Below are 24,995 nucleotides of genomic sequence, written 5' to 3'. Positions count from 1 at the left end.
GATAAAAGGACGATGTTCTGTGGGTAAGCTGTAATGCAGATAAATCCACTCGCACTACTGAAGATGAAGGTAGCTGTATGAAGTGCTATGGTGACTGATGGTTGATCAATCCCTACTGCCTTAGAAATCGGTCAAACACATTCACAGGGAGCTGGTCCTGAGGCCTGGCATGTCACACAGGCTGCCTCTCTGGGTCCACTGTGGTCAGTAACAAAAAAGGCACATATACAGATTAGGAAGAGCCAGTTTTCCTCCCCCTACCTGCATGAGAGGCAGCCTTTTTTTAGACACTTCTCTTTCTCCCAAGACCAAGTCAAACACAATGTCAGACGAACTAATGTATATCAAAGATCTGTTTTAAAAAAATTTTAACTGCTGGAAACTCCTATCTGGGGGAGTTTGGGAAGGCATCATAAACTCTGAATCCAGTCAAAGCATTGGCTGGGCCAAAAACAAGTCAAAAGAATATATATGTATTGTATATAAACTCAATTTTTTATAGCTCCAATTGAAGTCATTAAGCCAGATACATTAATTACTACAGAAATTACACAATGGGCTAGCCAACAGAAAATACATCAACTGTTACTCTAACATTAAAGTATTCTAATGCTTCATGGAGATGTGAAATTGACCCCTGAAATGGATGTACTTAAAAAATTTTTTTTTGCCTAATCTATGACATATAGGCTTAATGAAATGGGTAGACATTTGCATGGGTGTAATAAATAGACAGCTGTCCAAAAACCACATACCCACACTTACACATATACATTCATACCCCCAACATCATTTTAATGGAAGCAAGATATTGATTTGACAGAGGTAATACAGGATGTTGGAAGAATGTGCTGAGATGGACAGTTTTTAATGGGAAGGAGAAAGGAACATGGGGTCCTCTCCTGATCTGGGCAAGACATTTCAGGGAGGGACTCTGGGAAGTCAAAGGAGGTATGGCTCGAGAGTGCTCAAGGAGGAGACTGCCAGCTAAAACAGGCCTGGAGAGGCCCTAGGGACAAACACTCACCTTCTAGACACTACCTGTGTGTAGTGAGCCCCACCCAAAAGGAGAGTGACAGAGGCACACAATGAGTGTGTTAATGAAAATCTGTAGGGAATCTACCCTTGCAACCATCATTCATAAAGTTCTGCTCTGCAAGAAGATAAATGGCAGGGGAGGGGGGGGAGCCATTATTTGTCCCAGCCTGGGGCCCCCCTCTAGTTTCTAGTTTTGCAGTTACTTGAATTAAAAAAAAATATATCCTTTTCTGGAAAAATAAAAATAGGGGGAACCTGAGAAAGGTGGTCATAAGAGGCGAGTCTTTGTTACAGTTTGGTTTCAGCAGGCAAAATAATCTGATTGCTTACTGCCGATATATGACCAAAAGTAACCAAGATAGTGGGAGTTCTCAGATCTACATAAGAGAACTAAGAAACGACATTTCTTGTTGTTCCCTTCCCTGCCTACTCCTGAAGTCGGCCAGACAGGGCAAAGGAGCTGGGATCTTGTCTTTGGCTGGCGTCCTGGGCCATTTTCAAGATCTCTGGACTTGCCTGCTCACTGCCCTGGTGGATTATGAAAGGCCCTGTTACCCTTAGCTCGGACAGGGCAAATGCAAACACCACTGCCTGGTGCAGACCTGTAACAACTGAGAGGCTGCAGCCCGCAGAAATCCCGGCCCGGGGTAGGCCTGCCAACAGCTCGAGCCAGCTGACCGGCATCCAGTCATCGCTTCTTTTCCAAATACCAACTCAACAAACCTTGATTCAGCCCTGTGTTACACTCCGGTGGAGAACAGCACAGAGGAAGCACCAAGAGAATGATTTTAGAGAAACTAGTCTGGGCATAGACCAAGTACATGTTCCCATGGAATTGTTAATAACTCAGGGGTCCTTTATGTTTGTTTGAACCTTCCATGTCTAGCTGAGGAAAAGACATATTTCTTTTCTCTCTTCAGGGAGAATAAAAGCCGGACAGTAAAATTCCTGGTAATGTCATATCCAGTCAAACAGGAAGGTTTATAGGCTAGGGGCTGAAAGGCTTCCAGAACTACATTCAGCCTATCTGAAAATAATTTATTTCATTTTCATTTGTTTCATTTCCTCCAAAGTTACCATTCAGTTCCCTACTCTTACACCCACCAAGACAAGAGGAAACATTTAGTAAACACAACAAAAACAAAGTGTTTAAGAAACACCTGAGCTGTGGAAAACTGGAAGCTTCATTCACTGCTGGTAGGAATATAAAATGGTACAGCCCCTTTGGAAAACTGTTTGGCAGTTCCTCAAAATGTTAAGCATAGAGTCTCCGTATGACCTAGCAATTTCATATTTAGGTATTTACCCAAGAGAACTGAAAACATATGTTCACACAAAAACTTATACATTAATGCTGACAGAAGCATTGTTCATAATAACCACAGAATGGAAATAGCCTAAATGTCCATGAATATACAAATGTGGTGTATCCATAAAATGGAATATTATTTGGCAATAAAAAAGAATTAAGTCCTGATATACGCTATGACATGGATGAAGTCTTGAAAACATTATACTAAATGAAAGAAGCCAGTCACACAAGACCACATATTTTATGACCCCATTTATATTAAGCGTCCAGAAGAGGCCAATCCATACAGACAGAAAGCAGATTAATGGTTGCCTGGGATGAAGATGGGGGTGGGGGAAGGAAAGGTACACAGATGACTGCTAATGCCTATGGAGTTCCTTTCTGGAGAGTTGAAAATGTTCTAGGATTAGATTGTGGTGATGGTTACACAACTCTGTGGATAAACAATGAACTGTGAAAAAAACCAATTAACTGTACTCTAAAATAGGTGATTTATATATGTGAAATATATCCCAGTAAAGCTGAGGAAAGAAGGAGGGAGGAAGGGAAGGAGGGAAGGAAGGAAGGAGGGAGGGAGGAAGGGAGGGAAGAAGGAAGGAATGAAAGATAACAGATCTGAAGTGAAGTGTCTCACCTGGAATGGTAATTCTTCTCAGGGCATTTTTCTTTTAACTTTTCAATCTTGTCATAACCTTAGACGCATAAGAAATTGGAAACAAAAAAGAAGAGAAGAAGGAGAGGAAAGTCCCCAGCTTCCCCCATTGGTAATATCTTACATAACTATGATACATTATCAAACCCAGGAAATTGATATTGACACATTACAGTTAGCTAGACTACAGATTTACTCAGATTTCTAGGGATGCCTTTAAGAAAAAGTTTCTGGATAATAATCCTTCAGGTTACATTCCTACTCTTTTTACCTGAAACAGCAGTCACTCTAGATGTGATTACAGCAAACTAATCAATAATTCCAGTGACACAGATATGAACGGTGGACATTTTAACACCTCCAAGATCCCAATTTGCCTTGAGAAGAAAATGAAGTTACAATTAATGAACCATTTCCACCAAAGCACATTAACTTTGTATATACTTTGAGGGCCCTTCAAACTCATCATGTTACTCACCACGCTCTCCCCGACCCCCCACAAGGGAATCTGGTGAGCCTCTAGTGCATTGGTGATGAGCTATGATAACTAAAGCTCTCATACAGTCTTCCCTTAGGTGGGCAATGAACTTGCAGTAAGCCATCCTAACTTATTCTGAAAGAAAACAGACTTGTTAAAGGGCTGACGGATGAGAGGGAAATATCTCCTGCTAAAGACAACAGATAGGGCTTCCCTGGTGGTGCAGTGGTTAAGAATCCGCCTGCCAATGCAGGAGACACAGGTTCACGCCCTGGTCAGGGAAGATCCCACATGCCGTGGAGCAACTAAGCCCGTGCGCCACGACTACTGAGCCTGCACTCTACAGCCCACAAGCCACAACTACTGAGCCCGCATGCCACAACTACTGAAGCCCATGTGCCTAGAGCCCGTGCTCTGCAACAAGAGAAGCCGCCACAATGAGAAGCCCGCGCACCGCAACTAGAGAAAAACCCACGTGCAGCAATGAAGACCCAATGCAGCCAAAAATTAATTAATCAATTAATTTAAAAAAATCAGAGCAGAAACCAAAATTTAAAAAAAAAAGAAGACAACAGATAGTTTCAGTTTTCCAATGTAAGACTCTCTGACAGTTTTTTTTCTTTCTTCCTTTTATTTCCTAATTCTGGACACTTCCACTTTAAGTAAAAAGTGAACTGGTCCAGAGAAAGTCACTTCAGTTTCTCAGCATCAGGCCTGTTAAAACATATGGGAAAGGAGCAGGTTGAAACTGTTGACTGAAGTGAAATGGCTGGCTTTGCCACAGTTACCAGAAAAGCACCTCTGCTCGGGAGATGACCTTCCCAAGGAAGGCAAGGAAGCAAGCAGTCTGTTAAGGGTCTTTGGGAGCAGCCAACCCAGAAGAATCTGAACAGAAACATTTAACACCCCACACCCAGGCATGGTGCTGGGATCAACACAGCACCCTCTGCAAACTGTCACCAGACACTTATGCCAGCTATTCTGGATCACCTACAGCCTCAAATGTGTAAGGTAAGCTGAGGTAAGCAAGTAAGCAAGTCCTAAAATCATACTGAGCTTTAGAGGGACATTCAGCTTCAGACTAACATCCCAGGCGAAAAAAAAAAAAAAGGTAGCCCAGACCAGGCATGTTAAGTATCATATTTGGCTGATATCTTGATGGCATGTTGATTTAATAATGATAATAGGTGACCAATGCAGAGAAATGAGCCCCGAGGTTGTCCTCTGATAGACAGCAAAACCTAGGAAAGAGACCAGAGATTCTGCTTAGACAATGGTTAAAATCAGGACAAGGTAAAGCATGCCACAAACACAGAGTGGGGAGAAGGCACCGCACAGCACAGGAAGAAGAGAAAGGAAACTGTCTTCTGCCCAAAGCATCACTCGTTACTGTTTTAAAATAAAATTAAGTTAAAAAAAAAAAAGCCTCACCATCCCTCCACCCATCCCAAACAGTAAAAGAAGCCCACACCCAAACAAGACAAATATTTACAAATATGTACACCATATAACCTTTTATTCAAGGGTGGAAATAGATTTGAGTTCCCTGGTATTACAATGTGAACAATTTTTCTTTCCATATAAGTATCTGTTGAACTCAGAGCTGGTGGTGGTGTCAGCTTACATCCTCCACTGTCCTATGAATAGCAGCTCGGGTAAGGGGATGAAGAGTGGCCTGCAAGTTGCACAATAGTGGTCCTTATCTTGGCTCCAGTGTTAACTAATAGGGTAACCTCGAAACACTGTGTAAAAAATGGGCAGGTAGGATTATCGGTGGTTTTCAACTTTAAAAATCTGTGAAACCCTTTATCTAAATGAAAGCTCATGGAGAACCGCAGAATATAGAAGAGTTTGAAGTAGACAGGCTGGTTAAAGCTGGAACGGCTGTGGAACAAGGGGGGGGGTTCCCCTTGAGGCACCTCCTGGAATTGGGACTCCCCAGCACACAGAATGGAAACCACTGATGAGGTCCCTTAAAACAAAAATTCGATCCTACTTAAACTAAAACCAAGAAAAAAAAGACAAAGTAATATAGAATAATGATTTCTAATACCTGACTCTTGGTGGCTGGGGATTGGGGATGGGGTGGGGGAGGGGGGAGGGGGCTGGAAGTATTACAAGTCTTTCATTCATAAGCATGTAAATGTTTCATATGTATGTATGCCCACTTCTCCAAATGAATTTATATACCGTGATTAATAAAACTGAAATTCATTGAAAGTGTTACTGAATTCACGGTCATTATAATACGGAATCTATAATTTTTTTTTAATTAAAAAGGAACCATCACGTTGGGAACCACTGCTAAAAAGAAGGCAACAATATTCCACTTGAATTAAACAATATAAGTAAACTTCCTTAAAAAAAACTTAGAGTGGCCTTTTATATTTTAATGACTCTACTACCCACAACGTCAAACTAGTTAGGATTCCTTGTCTGTTAGCTGTGGCTACTAGAATGTTGCTTTGAGATGGATTCTGAAGCCATGTCCAGGCTGGGTAGGAAAGAAATGTCACATTAGATAAGCATTAGATAAACACTGTCTGCCATGACTGTGGGGAAGGGGAAGGGACATGTGTATCTGATGTCCAGAGCTGTGTCAGATAATCATCTAGGATGTGATGGTAGTGGAGACCTGAGTTATAACTCCGATTCTGTCATTACACTAAACTTATTACTAGGCAAATTACTCGTTCCAGTAATTTTGCCAGATCTAAAAAGGAGTCATCCTGACTTCTGATGCAGAGCTCTTAGGGTCAACTCAGACAGTGAATGCTACACCCCTTTAAAAGCCACTAGAGACAAAACTGTCACAGAACTGGTGAGCTAATCCAAACCTCACATTTTACATGTGAGGAAATTGAAACCCAAGAAACTGTGGGCCAAAATGACACAGTAGATAGCAGGCTAAAGAATCCGCATTTCCCCGCTGGAGAGTTTTCTACAATGTGAGCCATAATATACGGTTTGAAACTTTGACTTAATTACTTGTATTAGTTCTCCTTGGGACAATTGATAATTTAAAGGCTTTCTGTCTGATATTACTTTTAAAAATTCTCACTTCAAAAAAGTTCACGCCTCTCAACTAGACGATTGTACTAAATAAACTATAGCATTATTGCTATAATATGGACATATACTTTGTCACTTTTAAGCCTAGGTATTAAAACTGTTTCTTCAAAAGAACAAAACAAGATAAATAATACATTTGAAAATCTCAGTAAACACAAATCAAATAACAGTTGAGAATTAATGATGTTATATCTTACAAACTGTCAAAGCTTTACCCACTTAGGACCAGCCCCTTTAAAAAATAAAACCTACATAAAGAAAGTTACAAAACGTGAGTCCATCAATCATATAGTCCACCCAAAACTTTTATACGAAGAATTAACAGGGAATGGCTGAATCAGAAAATGACAGAGCAGTCTTTTATATGTATATTTTTTAATAAATTTATTTATTTATTTATTTTGGCTGTGTTGGGTCTTTGTTGCTGCACGTGGGCTTTTCTCTAGTTGCAGCGAGTGGGGGCTACTCTTCGTTGACGTGCGCGGGCTTCTCATTGGGTGGCTTGTCTTGTTGCAGGGCACGGGCTCTAGGCACGCGGGCTTCAGTAGTTGTAGCACTCGGGCTCAGTAGTTGTGGCTCACGGGCTCTAGAGCGCAGGCTCAGTAGTTGTGGCGCACGGGCTTAGTTGCTCCGTGGCATGTGGGATCTTCCCGGACCAGGGCTTGAACCCGTGTCTCCTGCATTGGCAAGCGGATTCTTAACCACTGCACCACCACGGAAGCCCTATACTTTTAAACATTAACTATTGATAGAAAAGTATGTTTGAATAATTTTAGCCTAGGATTTTATCAGCCACAGAATAAAAGATTTTATAAACTCTACTCTTTCATATTAAAGATATTTCACAAGATTTTGCCATTGCAAATCAATAAAACATGATAGAAAATTAAGACAAAACATCTCATAGTCCATTTTACATTGGAGGTGTCATTTGTCCACAGAATGTGCAAATGAAGTGTCTCATTCTTTACTTAGAAAGGCTTTGGTACTCTTGGAAATTCTGTTCCATCGGTCAATTTATAATGAATCAAACCACTTGTGATCTGAATGGTGCCTAGGAACTAACTAATGAGCTGGGGATAAATATCTTTTTCTAGGCTAGGAAGTCATGAATTGATGTTTCAAGGAGGAGAATGCAAAAGTGACCTTCTCCACTAGATCTTGGTCCTTACTCCAGAGAATCCTTTCATAATAACCTCTACACCACTGGGTCAAACCATGTTTCCCAAACAAACACACAGGGACTACCTGCCAACACTTGCCTTACCAGAAAGCTCCATAGAATGTGCTGTGCATTTTGTTTGCTTGTTACTTCTTGAACAAAGATGGACAGCCACAGTGCCTCAAAGCAGAGTTCCAGAAAAACTACGTCAACAGAACCATGATAATTCTGAATAGGTGGTCTTCTCTAAAATGTGCTGGGATGTGCTGGGAAACACAGCGCTATATTCTATCACGGGTTACCATAACTATCTAAAATTAGTTTCAAAACACGAACCTTTCTCTCAATGCTTGGAAGAGATTTTTTTTTTTTTTCTGTTTAAATTAAAACAAACCTAAAGTGCTTAAATGTAGGAGAAAAGCCACATTCCCACAATACTGATTTATGATATATCGACATCAAGACAATCAGACTGTGATAAGTATAGCATTATTGTAATATTAGGTGCTGTATAGGCAATGCCTTAAATATTTTAGCTAAGCAGCTGAGTATCTGTTTTGCGACACCATATATAAACAAAAAGAACTGGGTATAACATTTCTTTAATCGCGTAAACCATTCTAATGTAAACTTCTGCCTCCCTCCTCATAATATTTGGATTATTTCATTGTTCTACCTCCTATTCTTCCAAACATCTTCAGTCCAATGGAAAAACTACACATCATCTCCCTTGTTCTCTCTGCCTTCAGAAAAGCCTTCTGTATTAGTCTCACTATCAGCAGAAAAACCACTTACGTAAGTAAGAAACCACTGAGCCAAACTCCAGGAAATGCAAATTGGCCACAAAATGGCAGGAGTTGATCTAAGGTTTCCCTTCAGATAATGAGAAAAGGGCTTGTTAACATAATTAATTATGCAAATCTGTAGCCAGAGACAGTTAATCACAGAGAAATACTTCAGGTCACTTTAAAATGAGCCTAGAGATCTCATAAGTTTTTTGCTAAGGGGTTCCATGATTATTTATACATTTGTGAAAAGTCCTGGTGGCTTCATATTTGCATTGCTAATTAATCTCTTTTATGATCTCTTTAAAACACTGGGATTTAAATAGATAAATGGGCAAATAGACCATTTGAGAAAGGAAAAATACAAATAGCCTAGAGAAAAAAGTTCTGTTTAACGAATTTTTAAAAATACAAATTAAAATACAATGTGATAGCATCTGTCAGTTGCTGAATCACAGATAATTGTAAGATAATGATATTCACAGCATAGACATGAAATGAAAGACACTTTAATATCCTGATTCAGCGTCAACCGGCAAAACCTTTCTTGAGGACAATTTGGCAGTACCTAATAAAAAACTTTAAAATTATATACCTTTTGACCCATTTATTTCATTTCTAAGAAATATATCCTAAGAAAATAATCTGAAAAAGAAAAAAAATGTTCATAATAGTTTTTAATGGGAAAACATTAGGAAAATGATTACCCTATACTGCACATAAAATGGAAATAAATGCTGTCATCTAAGAAGTTTATTGAAAATTTTAATAACCTCACACCCATTAGGATGGCGATTCAAAAAAAAAAAACAAAACAGAAAATAAATATTGCAAGGATGTGCACTTTTGTTGGTGGGAATGTAAAATGGTAGAGCTGCTAGGGAAGAGAGTTAGAACTACCATATGATTCAGGCCCTGGGTATATTCCATCTCTGGGTATATATCCAAAAAAATTGAAACATGGTCTCAAAGTGATATTTGCACACCCATGTTCATAGCAGCATTATTAACAATAGCCAAAAGTTGGAAGCAATAAATAAATAAAGTGTTTCAATTCTGATTTCCAATATGATTTGTATATTAAACAAATTTCGTTGGAGTCTTCAATATTTAATAGGGTCAAAATGTCCTGAAATGGAAAAGTTTGAGAATATGCTGGGCCAGACTATTTCACAACTCTGTAGGGGTAGGAATTAACTTGTAAAAAACACACAGCAATGTAATGGCTTTTATCTATAAGGAAGCAAATGGATTTTGTCTGGCAGAGATAAAATTGATTTACGTAAATGTATAAAAGAAAACATTACATTGTATAGCCCTTTAGGATATTAATCAGTTTTGTATCCACTAGCAAATTTATTCCAGCATTTCTGATTGTGGCTGTTTGGATGGATTGATAGACAGACAGACAGACATATATATGCTCTTCAAATTCTCCTTTGAACTGGTCTTGACAGCTTACTGATTCCTTCACTAATTAATAAGTTAAATAAAAATTGTTGACATGTTTATTTTATAATTGTGAGAATCTTACTTTTTAAACTCTTTGAAAATTATTCTTTTAACATCAACTATCTACAAACAGATCAGTTTCTGCATTACAGGCCATAAGACTAACCAAACCAGAGAGTTTAATAATTAATAACCTTCTAAAACAGAAAGCACCAGGCCCAGATGGGTTCACTGGTAAATTCTACCAAATATTTAAGGAAAAAATTACACCAATTCTCTACAATCTCTTTCAGAGGATATAAGCAGAGGGAATACTTCCTAACTCTTTTTATGAGACCAGCATTACACTAAGAGCAAAACCAAAGATAATAAAAAAAAGATAACTACAGACCAATATTGCTCATAAATGCAAAAATCCTCAACAAAATATTAGCAGACTGAATCCAACATGTATAAAGAATTATACACCAAAAGGAAGTGGGATTTATCCCAGGTAAGCAAATCACATGATAATATCAATAGATGCAGGAAAAGTATTTGACAAAATTCAACACTCATTCATGATAAAAACTTGCAGTGAACGAGGGAGAGGAGAACTTTCTCAACTTGATAAAAACTATCTACAAAAAAACAGTCTGAAAGTATAAGGTTAATAATAAAAGTAAATTGCTTTCCTATATACCAACAATGAATGAGTAGAAAGTGAAATTAAAAACAACACTATTTACATTAGTATCCCAAAAATGAAATACTTAGGTATTCATGTACAAAAAATGTACAAGATCTATATGGGGAAACTACAAAACTCTAGTGAATGAAATGAGAGAAGAATTAAATAAATGGAGAGATACTCCATGTTCATGGATAAGACTCAATATTGTCAAGATGTCAGTTCTTCCCAACTTGCCACACCCATTTGTTTACATATTGTCTATCCTGATGGAAAGTAGTTGGCAGCAGAAACAAAAGATTAGTCACGAACTGATAACTGGTGAAGCTGTGGGTATATGGAGGATTCTCATATTAGCTATATTAGTCATTCTTTGTGTTTGTGTGTAGGAACTTTTAATAACAAAACTTTTTTTTAATCTTCATTTTCACTCTACTTGAAATAAGAAAAGCAGGAATGGAAAGCAATAAATCTGAGGGGGAGGTATCTTAAAAAGACAGAGGGGGTCCTGAAGCATACTTGTGAAGTGTCATCCATTTTGGGATTTTGGATTTTCCACCTTAATAATCATCAGCAGTATATTAGCATAATTTCTGTTATCTGTTATGAAAGGCAGAACTTTAAATGATGCCCCATAACCTTTTGAGTGTGAGTGGAACCTATGAATATGATGAGCTATCACTCTTGTGATTATGTTACATTATATGGTCAAAGGGAGATTATCTTGGGTGGGCCTGACCAAATCAGGTGAGACCTTAAAAACAACCACTTCTCTGGCTGATTGAAGAAGACACCTAGAAGAAGAAACCAAACATCCTAGAAGAAACCAAACATCCTCGTGTGAACTTCCAGTGTAGGCCATGTGGCATAAAATGTAGGTTGCCCCTTGGAGCTAAAAGCAGTCTCTGGCCAACAGCTAGGAGTATTCAGTCCTATAGTCACAAGGAAATAAATTCTGCCAACAACCAGAGAGCTTGGAGGAATCCTCTGAACGCCAGATGAGAACTGTAGCCTTGGCTGACCCGTGAGTTTTACCCTGGTGAGACCCTGAGCAGAGAACCTAGCCACAGCATGCCTAGACTTCTGACCTGGTGGTGTTTTAAGCCGCTAAATTTGTGGCAATTCATTATGCAGCAATAAAACTAATATGTCTGGAAAAGCACCTTATACCCAAATAGTACCTCAAAGTCTACCTCTACACGAGTTTATGATCCCAGTGGCACCAAGTGAGTACCTAAACATTCAGCAACTTAACATTTAATGCAGTGTTTCTCAAAGGATCATGAATCCAAATTTGAGAAACCTTGAACTACATAATCCCTTATAAATGAAATATTCTTTGTCCAACACACGGTTAGCTTTACAGGCAAGATTATATACCTGAGTGCTTTTTACAGTGTGAAGGCGTCTACAGCAGAAAAATCCTGCAAAATAATCAAATGGAGCAAGTTTAAAGCAAAATTGTGACTAAGCCAAACATATCACCAAAACCTTAGCTTATCATCACAGCAGGTATAAAACAGTGCAAAGCTTTCTATCCTTTAATGCCCTAGCTCACAATTAGGAGGTATGAGAAGAATATGAGCCAGATTCCATTACAACAAAATTTCATTATAACAAAGTTTCCCACGGCTCAGGTGGTCCTGAGGAATTATCACAACTATTCTTTGTCCATGTTATACATCTATTTATTTAAAGAAAACGTTGAGATGTACATGAAGAAATAGAAAAGTAAGTCAAAGATATTATCCCCAAGGTCTAAAATTCTGTTTCCAAGGTTTTACTTAGTCCAATTCTTTTTAGCCTTTTTTTTTTTGGAATAACAGCTTTGTTTCAACATAATTCACACACCATAAAATTCATTCATTTAAAATGTATAGTTTAGGGGGTTTTAGTATATTTACAAACTGGTAACCATTACAAGTAATTTTAGAACATTTTCATCATCCTTAAAAAAAAAAAACAAACCCTGTATTCCGCTTTTTTTTTTTTTTAACTGTCATTCTTTAACACCATGTCATGCTAACAAATTTTTCTCTAGTACTAGAAAACACTGGCCATCTGAGACTCAAAATCAGCATTTAGGGGAGAAAAGAGCTGAGGGTAAAAGATTTGATCTGCAGGAATAACAGATATTGGAACAACTGATTTGGGATTGTAGAGCATTGCTTCCTATAAGTGACGCTGGGAACATTCCTTTGAAAACGTGGACATGATCCAAATAAGCAAAACATGAAATTACTTGCCAGTGAAAAGCAAAGAATCTTTCACTGGGGAGAGTCTTCACCTATTGCACAATGTAATTTGTTTATTTCAGAAGCTGAAGACAGAGGATAATCTGAGCTTTATTTAGTAAAACAAGAGTTCTGTATTCCAAAGGGAAAAATCTGGGATTTAAAACAGCATTCTGATATGCTCACACCCAGTGTAAAAACATTCTTTACCTGCCAAGTGAATAAACAAATGATGCTTTAAGGTGTCACTTCCATAGTTTATGAGATAGTCCATAAAATGCTCAATATAATATTTTCCCCTTAACTTAGTTATTCACTTACCTCTGCTATGCTTGATAGGAATTTGGATCTAATCTGATTATTCTAAGTGAAATCCAAGTAAAAGGAGCCATTTTATTGTGTTTCCCACCTTTGGTAGTTATAACTCGAGACCCTGAAATCCTCCATGATGGCCCATGGCATAGGCCAAGTTAGGAAACTTGTAACAAACAAATCTGCCTCATGTTTATGAAGCCAGAGATGAGTCTGATCGGAAACTCACTCTGAGTGACAAGGCAAGTTTGAGTGCTGCCAAAGCCCAAGCTTTTAAGTCAAGTTTCACAGACATTCTTTTTTGAGGGAGAGAAAAAAAAGGCGGACATCAGTCTGCTGCGAATCCTTTACAGAGTTCTTCCCTCACTGCTGATTTGAGATAAACTGTCATTTTTAAAGGTAAATGCCTTTTTCTTTTTTTTAAGCATTTTGGCGTTTGATAATAACAACAGAGATGATCTTTTCTTTCCCCAAAGCCTCATCTTCTTTATCCACAGATAACTTTACTGACCTACCAACACAGGCTATGGGCTTCAAAGTTGTTTTCCCGCTAGCGCTGGTGGGCTCGCCCTGACCCAGCGTCAGTATCTCACAGAGTCCCCTGCTGTGACCAAGGACATGTCCTTAAACTATGCCTGGCCTCCCAGGCAGTGATCATGGAAAAATGGAGAAGTGACCCTGAAGAGTCTAATCCACTGACCTTCACTTTGCTCTAACCAACTACCCAAATAAATAAAAACAGCAGGATAGCTTGGTCTCCCAGATGAATTCCAATTTACCCTTAAATATCCAAGCCTGGTCCAATGTTTAAAATTTCCAGGCCATCCAAAATCTGTCAACTGGCTTTCAAGGGCCCAATTTTGCTCCCCAGGGGACATTTGGCAATGTCTGGAGACATTTTGGTTGTCACAGCTGGGGGAAAGTTTGCTACTAGCATCTAGAGGGTAGAGGCCCAGGATGCTAACGAACATCATACATGCACAGCACAGACCCCAACAACAAAGAACCATCCTGCCTAAAATGCCTAAAATGCTGAGATTGAGAAACCCTGGATTGGGTCATTTGCCAGCCCAGTGCTGGATAAACGTTTGAAGAGACTCTTATTGCAATTTAATTTAGCTTAAAACGGGGATTGAAAACTCAAATGCCTTAAGGGCCAAGGAGGTAAAGAAATATCACATAAACAAAGTGGCTGTGTATGAGGCACTAGGGTGTTGTGAGGTCAGTGACAAATCAGAGTGTAAATGCTCACTAAAACCATTCCTTTTTTAAAAATAACACTGTGTTGGCCAAATAAAACATGACTGTTGGCTACATCCATCCTGTGTGGCAGTGGTGGTAATCAAATTCTGGTTTAAAGAGATGATCAATTTAAAGAGAACTGGATGGTCACTCAAAGACACCATCTAGCCTCATCCCTTACTTATATCCTACAGAATTTCCTAAGCCCCAGGACTGGAGAACGTGACTAGAAGCTGTTTAGTTAAGGAGATTAGAGATTAGATCTTGAGGGTTTAGCTCCAGCCAAGAGCAGGGTCTCAGAAACCTTGTGCAGAGACCAATGTTGGAAATTCTGAAGGTGAAAAAATAGAATTCCCCCTCACTGATCTCCATTCTAGGGAAACTCAGTGGACATTACATCAACGTTACACAGCGCCATATAAGTGAGGTCATTATGTTAAGATGAAACCATTCTCATAAAATTTTAGAATTTCCACATTGTTTCACAGATGAGGAAACAGAGGCCCAGGAAAGTTTAAAGGAACCTTCAAGATTACCCAAATCTAAACCTAAAATCAAATGGTGTTTTTTTTTCCTCTGTGCAATTGCCAAGCAGCAACCAAAAGGCGAAGGGATTTTATTCAAGGTGTCAAATATTCGTGTCTAAACTCTCGACCAACATAAAGAAGTTATACGTAGATGTTAAACTTACTCAGCGTCATCCCCTTTCCCTGTCAGAAAAATCATTAATCCATTTGCCCCAAGTCGTTGTTTTAGGATCTCTTTTTCACATAACAGAAAAATTTAAAGCAGGTTAAATATTTCCAGCCCTCCTTTCAGATTAAGCTGAAGAGAGGAAAGCCAAGTCAGCAATTGGAGCACAAGGAGAAGGAAGCCCCAATCTGAACATCCCCGTGTGGATGCATGCTTTCTGTTGGAGGAATTCCTGGCCTGTATAAACAAAGGCAATCCAGAGGGAAACAAGTGATAAGATAAGTGAAACCCAATAACTCCCTCTGTCCTCCCTTCCACCTACTTCCCCCAACTTGTTCCATCAGAAAAACAATCTGAGCTTGGGAGAATTAAAATGTAAGCCATCCCCTCTCTGCTGCCACACAGCTCCCTATTCTAAGTAGGAGGTTGGGGGGAAGACCATTTGTAAGGTCGGTGAGTGTGGCTCCCTTGGTATGGAACCTGGCCACAGGGGACCACGGTCTCCCTTTGCCCACAGAGAGGTTCCTGGCAACGAAGTAGGTCACTGGTCCTTCAGACTCAAATTACAATCCAAGGAGTATAGTAAGAAAAGGTGAGGTATGGAAGAAAGGTACCTTCCATCACAGGAAAAGAAAAGAAATTCGGTCAAACTAAAAATTTTATATACTTAAAAAAAAATTTTTTTTTAATCACTTCCTTAGCATAAAATATGAAGCAAGGCAGTCTCTTGCCATGGTTCCTGGAACTGTAGTTGTGTCACCTACTCATTGAGTGTCAAGCCCTAAATGGGTCACAGAAGTTTTCTAGTCCAATCTAATCTCTATTCTTGATTTTAAAAATACAAAAATATAATAACATGCCTTTCATTTAACCTTCTGAGGACATAATGAAGTCTCAGTTATGAGCTTCAATTCCAGCAAGATTCATTCCACACCCTCTCTGACTTTTAGTCTGAATGACCATTGAGCGCTGAGCAGGGAGGGGGGTGTGGGGAGGAGAACCTCTAATGCAAACAAGATTGCCACACACAAACAGAGTGGGAAACAAACAGAAATGTTATTGTTGTTTCTTTTGCCACCATCATCCTAACTCAAATAGCCACCGCTAATATGGGGTAACTGTGGCAGCATTTTTTTTTTAAATTCCTAAATCATTTACCTTGGCCAAAACCATATGACATTTTCTATATTCAAAATTTCACCAACTTTCAAGAGTAGAGAATGCAGCAAGGACCTTTAAATGGTCTGATTTGTCCATTTCATTTCCTTTAACTTTTTACAATAAGTTTTGTAGTAAATTCTCAGGATTTAGAAGGGTCCCTAGTCTAACCCTCTTGTCACAGAACTGTAGTTTCTAACTTAACTCGTGTCTAGACATTTCACTGCTCAGTTTTACCAAATCTCTATGAATCAAATACAAATTTAAGCCTAGACACATGTGAATAACCTAACTCACCTGGTGAATGATGTTGGGCACGATCCTTCACTCTTCTTCCAGGGTGCAAATCTGCAGAATTTTATGGGAGAAGGAAGAGTGAAGCCTAGAATGGGCACCAAAACACACACTAATGACTGTGGTCACACCCCCAAGAAAGGGAAGGAAAAGACCAAAGCTATGTTTTAGGAAGCTGACCCTGGTCCTGACCCACACTCTTCACAGGAGGACACCTGTCAGAAGCATAAACATAGTTCCTAGGCAAACTGCTGGTGAAGCCCTACCTCTAACTTATGGGGTCTGAAAAACTAAGACCCTCATCAGTTCATTTTATAATATGGCATCATCTTTTGCCCTTAGTGATGATGGCTATGCACTGATATATCCACAGGGTCTATCCTCCACTGTCTAGTGTCCCTTGTGACCAAGAGCATGATGAGTTAAAACAAAAAAAAAAGTTACTAGGATTACAGGTGCAGTTGGTGACTCCAAGACAAGGCAAAGCTAACCCATGCCCTTGACCTGGTTTGTACGTCACTAACAAACTGAGCTTAGCCAGTAAGCCAGAATATAAGAACTCATCTCAAAAAACAAAAGATGGGCCTCTGTATTGCCCAGACAATGCCCAAAGCTCGGATCTAGGCTATCTACACTTGGAAGTCTAAATTCAGACAGTCCATCAGATGGGCAATGTCTGCCAATCGTACAGAAGGTATTTTTTTCAGAAATGAAGAGGACAAAGACCAGTTTAATACGTGTCCCTAATTGTGTGCCTGGCAGAAATACAGGGAACCTTCAACTCCGATCCTGGTGCAATTTATAGAACAGAATGAGCTCGGGTTATTACTAAAGGTGAATGACATACTTAGGAAATGTAACAAGCTGAATTTAAAAAAGCTTCTGAAACTAATGTCTGTTAAATGAATATTATGTTTGAGCAGCCTAAGGTCTAAGAAGTCTTTTGTTTTCATTTTCCCTTCCTGGCAATATGCTGTTAGGGCATAACTTTCCTATTATTTCTCTAAATGACACAGTTTGTGTTTTATTCAATTGTCTTCATTAAATATTGTCAAAGTGGCACAATATCCAGTGTTAAGCCAAAAGCAAAAGATCTATTGTAAGTCAGGAAATCACACCAACTACACTGGAAATTGAACTTGCTTGCCTAGTTTTCCACATTTAATTCACAATAGTGGCTATGGTTTAAAAGAACTGCAATTGTATATTTGGTGCCAAATTTGCTCCACTGTAAAAGTAAGTCTCTCTTCTAAGGTGAGGGGGGGAAAAAGCTTATTTTAATACGTAAGGATACCCAGTATTAGATTATGTGTTTGACTACTACTCAAGTTTTCATTTTCTTTTCAAAAGAGCTTTCACAATTTATGTTAAAAGACAACAGGGAGTTGGGAAGCTAAGAAGTTATGGAAGTCTTAACTCTCAAGACAGGCTTCTGTGGCCCTGTTCTGGGTGAGAAGGGCTTTCTTCAGGTAAGGGATTCAACCTACTGAAAAGTTATCTCAGTTAACAAGAGGGTCTAATGCTGGACAAACTCCACATAGATTCAGAGATGGCATTTAAGAACATTTCCTTTTTCGAATAATTTGCCTATCATTCACAAAGCAAAAGGGAGGGAGTTCAAAACTTCTTAACATTCAAATAAACAAATGCAACATTTTAAATCTCATACAACATTTTCTGTTCCAGAAAATCAGACTCTAAGAAACCATTAAGTGAAGAAGCAGTTTTACTCTTAATCAACTCAGCACTTGTTGACCCAGCACTGTTTCAGAATCAAGAGACACAAAGGAAGTTGTGATTCCCCCAACTCAATGGAGAGAAAAGAATAACATATAGGAAAACCAGACGCAAGGCAATAGTGGGGGAGTGTAAAGAACTAGAAGCCTGGGTCCCTAACAGGGTCTGCCAGTTACTAGCTGTGTGACCTGAGCTCGGTGAGTTCCTTAAGTTCTTCATGCCTCAGTTTCCTCAGCTGTAAAATGGTGATAACAGTACCTACCTCATGCAGCTGTGGAGGCGTCCATGGTTAAGCTCATGTAAAGTATAAGGAAAGGCCTGACCCAAGCTTAGCACCTCACATCCCTTGACTGTTGGCATCACATTAGGTATGAGTGTTTGGTTGTGTGGTCAGGCTGAGGGCGCTAAGGAGCAAGGACCCGGGCGGGGTGGTGAAAGCGGAGGGATAGGCAGGGAAGGCTTCCCAGAAGCTATGGCGCTCAAGCTGGATCTGAGAGCACAAGGAGAATTCAGATGCTCAGAACAGTGCTCATTCCAGATGAGGGGAGCCATTACTGCAGAAAGTCACAGACAGGGGTAAAAACCAGGTGTGCTTAAACATCAGCAGGGAAAATAAGCTCACCAAGGCTGAGGGTATATTTGGTAACCTCAGATTAATGGATTAATGGGCAGGGGAGGGGGGGTGCTCAGGCTCTGTGTGCTTGTTGCTCTGCTCCTAGGACTTAACATTTAAATCATTTTTAGATATGTGTACTATGAATGCAAACTCACTCTGAAATGCTCATTTCTCTGTTTTTGGAACAGTGGAAAGGATGCCAGAAGATACAAAGGTAAATTTTTTTTTGCTGTGGAAATAGTCTGCTGGAGTGGAATGTAGGGCACCAAAATCAACTTGCATCTCATCTTCATCTGTCCCTCTTTCAGTGGAGGCAATAAGTGGTAGCCTGAAGGAAGGGGGAGGAGGGGCACTTCAGATCCATCCTTCAATTCCAATCTCTATCAGCCACTCAGCCACTCCAAGCACAACCCTCAATAGAGGTATCCTAGGACAGCCCCAGCCTGCCCCCCCAGCCCTGCCAATCTACAGAAAAAGCCCTCCTTACCAAGTTCTGAAATATTACCTGTGCTAGCAGTTGCCTCTAAACCGAGCTCTCAGGAAAACCACTATCATCTGATGCGGTAAGTGTTTAAGACATACATTCACTTAAAAGATTCCTTCCATTACCAAGTTAGAAATTATGGTGCCAAAATAAGTGACAGTAGTCCACATTCCTTGTCCAAAGAAGAAAAATCACAAAACAGAAGAATTTTCACTTTGACTGGTGCCCCCTCTAGAGATTCAACAAGTTTGCTAAACTAAGTTGGCAAAGTTGCTTTGTTTCCTGAAATGTAAGGATAGACTTAACACTTGGAAATACCAGGAGCATGACACAAAGCCAGGGAGGGCCCCACAGAAGTTACAGGCTCTGTGATTATTTCCTGAACCAAACACCTAAGGCTCTCAGTGGTACCAAACTCTGTTGGAAAAGCTTGTTTCCCCTGATCCAACAGCTGTAAGTTTTTAAGTAATTTCACAGAACACCTCAAGATTCTCAAGCCAAAGCCACTCTTTATACTATCCCCCAAATATTTACAAAATGAAACACTTTCAGTCTTAACTATGTTTTGTTTGTAAACACCTTATTTGTTCTGATGACCACAGTCTCAACACTAAAAGCAGCCTTTTAAACAAAGTAGCTCAAATAAAACCACACGCAGACAAACACGAATTCTTAACACCCAGAGGCGTGTCCACAAAGCAAGAAAGCCAGGGTTCAAATTCCTTGGCACCTCTTCACTGAGCTCCTGTAAGCACCACCCAAGGACATGACCCACTGCACCCTCTTTACTATCACACCTCCTCACTAATTTACACTTCGGAAAACGCACAGAATGCAACTTACTGGATGATAACTGAATGCTACAAATATTGGACAAATGTCTTTTACCCTGTTCCCCTCTCACATCAGCCAGCCTGAACAACTTACCCCTGTTTACAGAACAACCCCACCCCAAATGAGAGAGCTATTGCCCACTCTTCTACCCACATGGTGCCTCTGGGGCCATTGGCAGCCTGGCAAAAGTCTCTAGGTATCTTTGCCTTGGTCTCTCTCCCTGTTCCCCTGCCATATACCTCCTGGGAAAGTTATCTGGGCCAAGGACAGTACAACAGAGAGAAATCTAGAAACGTCTGGTTTGGGGTAATAAGAATTGTATTAAGAATTAATTATAGGGGGAAAAAGTCTCTGTGAGTGAATATATTCCAAAAGCAAATAGTTACAATTCAACGATTTCAAACACATGGAAGGCCGTTTATACCTCGTCACATGCTACACAGGAGTTTTGGTTTATGCTGAGATGAAACTGCTTGACAGAAAACTAAGAGGAATATTACAACTGATGACAAAACTATCAGTGGAAAGAATACAGATCTTGGATCTCCAATCATGGTTCTACTAGTCAGTAGTGATTTAACAAATATTTATAAAATACCTACCAATGGCCAAACACTGCTTTAAATGCTGGATAGACAGGGATAGACAAGACAAAGACTCTGCTCTCAAAGACCTTCACGGAGTGGGAAAAACCCACACACGTTGGAATTGTTATCAGAATTATAGGGAGTCAGAAGTATGGAGATAACTGAAGGAGATTTCAGTCAGTGCTAACTTCTACGACAAAAATAGTGAGTGAAATTTCTGATCCTGTTTCCTCGTGGGGATGTTACCACCTACTTAAAACAAGATGATGAATGTCAACCGCCTGGCACACAGCAACCCCAAGCATTTACCTGCACATGAATGTACATGCATAGATGCTAGCAGATATACACCTTCCCCCCTTAACTGCAATGTCTGTGATAATCCACTTTGGTATGAAATGAAAGCAGAAGGTAGGCAAAATGTTTGCATAATTCAATTACTCTTAATGCAGTTAAATTACAAATAACTGCCTTCGACAAGAATCTATAAAAAGGCAAAATCTAAACAATTCTATGATAAAAGGATAAATAGAAGTCCAGATACTAGGATAATAGTAGTAGTAGTCGTAGTAGAACCAATATTATAAATACTAATATAGCTGCCTTGCCCACTTTGAGGGATTACCATGAAAAGTCGGGCTATTTTGCCATACAAGTAAGGCTCAGAGATATTAACCCAATGTCACAGTGTCAGAAGCTGGGCTTAAACTCTCATCTTCAGATTTCTTTGAGAAAAATAAAAGACAATGAACAACTCCTTCTTGGAGTCACAAGATTTTATACCGAAAATCAACTTTAGGAAAACCACTGTGCCCCTCTTCCCACATCACCAATGACTGAGGTTCCCAGAGGCAGAGGGTTCACCCCAGAATGGGGAAGCCAGTAATGACAGAGCCAGAGAAGGACCCAGGCTTCCTAGATCCCAACCCTCTCAAGGATCTGCATCCTCTAGACAGGTCTTTAGATTTCATGAGAACCACAAGGGATAGCCGTGGCTTCCAGAATTCAATTTCAGTTGTTACTTGTCCCTAAAAACTTCCAGTGAATTGCACCTAGGGCAAATTGAGGATCTTTACTGGTGGCCAGGGAGCTCTCTTCACGCATAACAGAGAACTCCCTCCTGGAGAAAGCTGCCTACAGCACTATAACATACGTTATTAGGAAAATGTATGTTTTCATTTTCTTGAAATGAGAGATCAGCCTGAAAGGAGAGAGATCTTTTGATTGTAATTTTCAGAGTTTGCCTCAGGACAAAGGCTCCTAACAGCTTTTTCTGGGGAGGGAGGTGGAGAGACCAGGTATGGGGACGCGAGAGGGAAGGGGATCTAAAAATTGTGTCCAAGCTATTTACAAGAGAATGGAGAGAGCCCGGGGCTGTGAAACCGGTGACTAGGAGAGAACAGCTGGGCCCAGGGAGAGCATCTGACCACACCTACTGGCCACGCCCTCCCAGCTGCCCGCAGAGCCACACTGAATTGAAACAGCAGTGGGAGCAGTTAAGATTCCGACGGCAGGAGTCGCCATGGCAACGGTATTCATCTTGCAGGCAAACCCCGCTTCAATTCACTAGGTCCTTCTCGAGCCTCAAGAAACTACCAACTCAAGAGGAGCAAAACGGTCACGGGTGGCATTTACTCTTGATGCTCTCCTGCGGGTGAAGATGGGAGGCGGGGTGGGGAACGGGGGTTGGAGTGTATTCTATTCCTGGGTCCCCTAAAATATTTTATGGGCGCAAGGGACAGAACACCCCAATCGCAGACTGCGAGCAATTGAGAACAGAGCCTTTAGCAAGGGTTTGATGAACAAGTAAGAGAAAGGATAAGAGTGCTAGGGAAAGGAAATCCAGAGGACTTTATAGAGTTCTCGGGCGCCGCGCACGTCTCCAAGCGGATCACAAGCAGTTGGATTTTCACCACCAGCTGGGAAAAGCGATTACCCAGCCCTCCTGCCCCACTGCGAGTCGTATCGTTAGATTATTCTTCGACACTCCCTACCGCTTTACCACCTCCCAGCCCAGCGCTCCGGGCAGACGCTTTGTCCCAGCTCAGGTGCTCTTTGTCGAGAGAGCCATCAGTGCAAGGGGCACCAAGATGCGCCCTACCCAGAGGGACGGGAGGCGGGAGCGCTCTTTGGAGCCTCGAACCCGGTCCGCAGGCTGCGCAGCCGCCCCTCGCTGCTGTCCGCCAACACCCCTCGCTCCTTCCGCAACGCGGGTTTCCCTCCTCTTTCTGGTTTGAGACGTTTAGCTTTCAACTTTGCCTAAATTACAGTCACCCCATCCCTTTCGAATGAGTCTTGAGGTGAGGGTGCCCGGGATGGTGGGGGTTCTGCTGGGACGCGAACGAGTAAACGAGTCCCTCCTCTTCGGTCCACACCTCCGAGTCTACCAAGCCTGCCTCGGGATTGTCCCTCCCGGAGCCTCCCGGACCAGCAGCTCCCGACAGCAGCAGTGCCCGCAGCACTCAGCCAAGGCCACGACCCCCAGCGCCCCAGCCCCGAGGTGGCAGCAGCAAGGCGGCGAGTGGTACCCTGCCGGCTCTCTTGGCATCTGAGCACCTCCGAAAGAAAGAAGGGAGGCACCCCCGTCCTCGGGGGCGCCTTCTCCCGGTCTCGCCTTGCTTTGCACCGCGCTTGCAGCCATTTTCCCAAACCCTACTTGGCAGCCGGGAGCTGTCTAGGTCCTGTTCCCACCCAGACCCAACCTGAAGGACGGGTTTAATATTTACCTACTGGCCCGGGAGCTCCGGGGAAGCAGCGGGAGGGCGCGCCGCTAACCCAGCACCGGGCCCGAAGAAGCACGCCCACCCCCGCGCCACCTCGCGGTGCCACTTAATGAAGGAGTGCGGCGGGCGACGCGGCACGTCCCCCTTACCTGAGCAGCCCCCGCATGCTGAAAAGGCGGCTCTGCGCTCCGGGTACAATGGGATCCGGTTAAACAGTTTCCTTCACAGCCGCTCGTAGGTTACCAACTCGCAGGTGACATCACCCTCTCCTCGCCTGATAGGATACAATGCGGCGCCCACTGCGCATGTACTCCCGGGCAGGGCCCGTACTCTCCTGGGAGTTGTAGTTCACATTCCACAAGCAGAGCCTGAGTAGCTACGCTACTGAGGATGTTGAAACTACACTTCCCGACGCATTCCTGGGGCATTTCTTCCCCGCCCCCAGCCCCGCCCCCGCCGCGACCCGCCCCCTCCCCGCCCTCCAGCCTTGCAGTGTTAGTGTTGGTCTTTCAAAAACCGAGCTGCGGACTCAGCGGGCGAGAGTGGGGGCTGGCACCCTTCGGTCATGCCCTTTGACTTGACCTCCACTCGGTCCCATGCGGGCTCTGAGGGACCAGAGGGGTCCGGGGCTAGTGTACACCAGCCAGGCAGCTCTGACCAACCGGGCTCTGCTGGCCCCAGCTGGAAAGAGAAGATGAAGCCTTTCACTGCCTTCCCTACGCGTAGCAACTAATTAATAGGATGCATTGGTTTTATTGGTTAAATAAGGTCCTGGAATTCCCCCACGGCCCGGAGGATGAGGGACGCCGACCCCGAAGGAGAGAAATCCCCCTTTGCCCCACTTGGTACAAATTACCCTTCTGTCTTCTCTTTCCTTCTCCCATTTAATGGAGTCAGGGTGACCAGCCAGAGCTCGGAGAATAGCTTAGTCGGCTGAGCTGACCGAATAACGGAGGGTGTCACTAATAAAAATGCAGTGTAACAGACGAGATAGTTGCCTCAACCCTCCGTCCGGGAGCCAGCTGCTGCTGCAGAGATAATACTATCGCGCAGCCATGCTTTTGTTCTTCCCTGCAGCAGACTTCCCGCTCTCATGGCTCTCAACTCCCAGGAAGACAACATCCTTGCCTAAAGTTTTAATAAATGACGTATATGTATACATGTACTTTTAAATCCACAACACTCTCCTCTCAACTTACATACCTCACTCTTCAAGTTTTTTAAATGACCTAAACCAAAAAACACTGTGCTGTTCAAGAAGTGCTGTGATAGTAATACACCTAAATGTTTAAAGATAAGCAAAAGGTGTGTAGCAGAATTCTGAACCTTCAGGACAATTTTATTTTTAATATGTAAAATTTTTGCGTGGCACTTTTCATTAATCAATGAGTACCAAATATTATGAAGAATTAACATTGAGAGCAAATCTCTAGGTGTCTTTTTAAACGAAAAAAAAAAAT

General features: G+C 41.4%; 1 protein-coding gene across 3 annotated transcripts in view; it reads right to left on the bottom strand.

The window, feature by feature from the left end:
- DAAM1 (dishevelled associated activator of morphogenesis 1) overlaps nucleotides 1-23,789 on the bottom strand; it is a 173,385-nt gene extending 149,596 nt beyond the window's left edge. For 2 of the 3 annotated variants that reach the window (XM_036842627.1, XM_036842629.1), the window contains exon 1: nucleotides 23,685-23,789. The gene's annotated coding sequence lies outside the window, so the exon portion shown is untranslated. Of the gene's footprint in view, nucleotides 1-16,557; nucleotides 16,609-23,684 lie in introns of all 3 variants that reach the window. The other variant, XM_036842628.1, reaches the window with a different exon arrangement.
- Between the last annotated feature and the right edge of the window lie 1,206 nt (nucleotides 23,790-24,995).

Source organism: Balaenoptera musculus, chromosome 2 (assembly GCF_009873245.2).
Source record: "Balaenoptera musculus isolate JJ_BM4_2016_0621 chromosome 2, mBalMus1.pri.v3, whole genome shotgun sequence".
NCBI classification, from domain to species: Eukaryota; Metazoa; Chordata; class Mammalia; order Artiodactyla; family Balaenopteridae; genus Balaenoptera; species Balaenoptera musculus.
The sequence above is the reverse complement of the archived record's forward strand: the minus strand, read 5'-3'. Positions and strand labels throughout refer to the sequence as shown.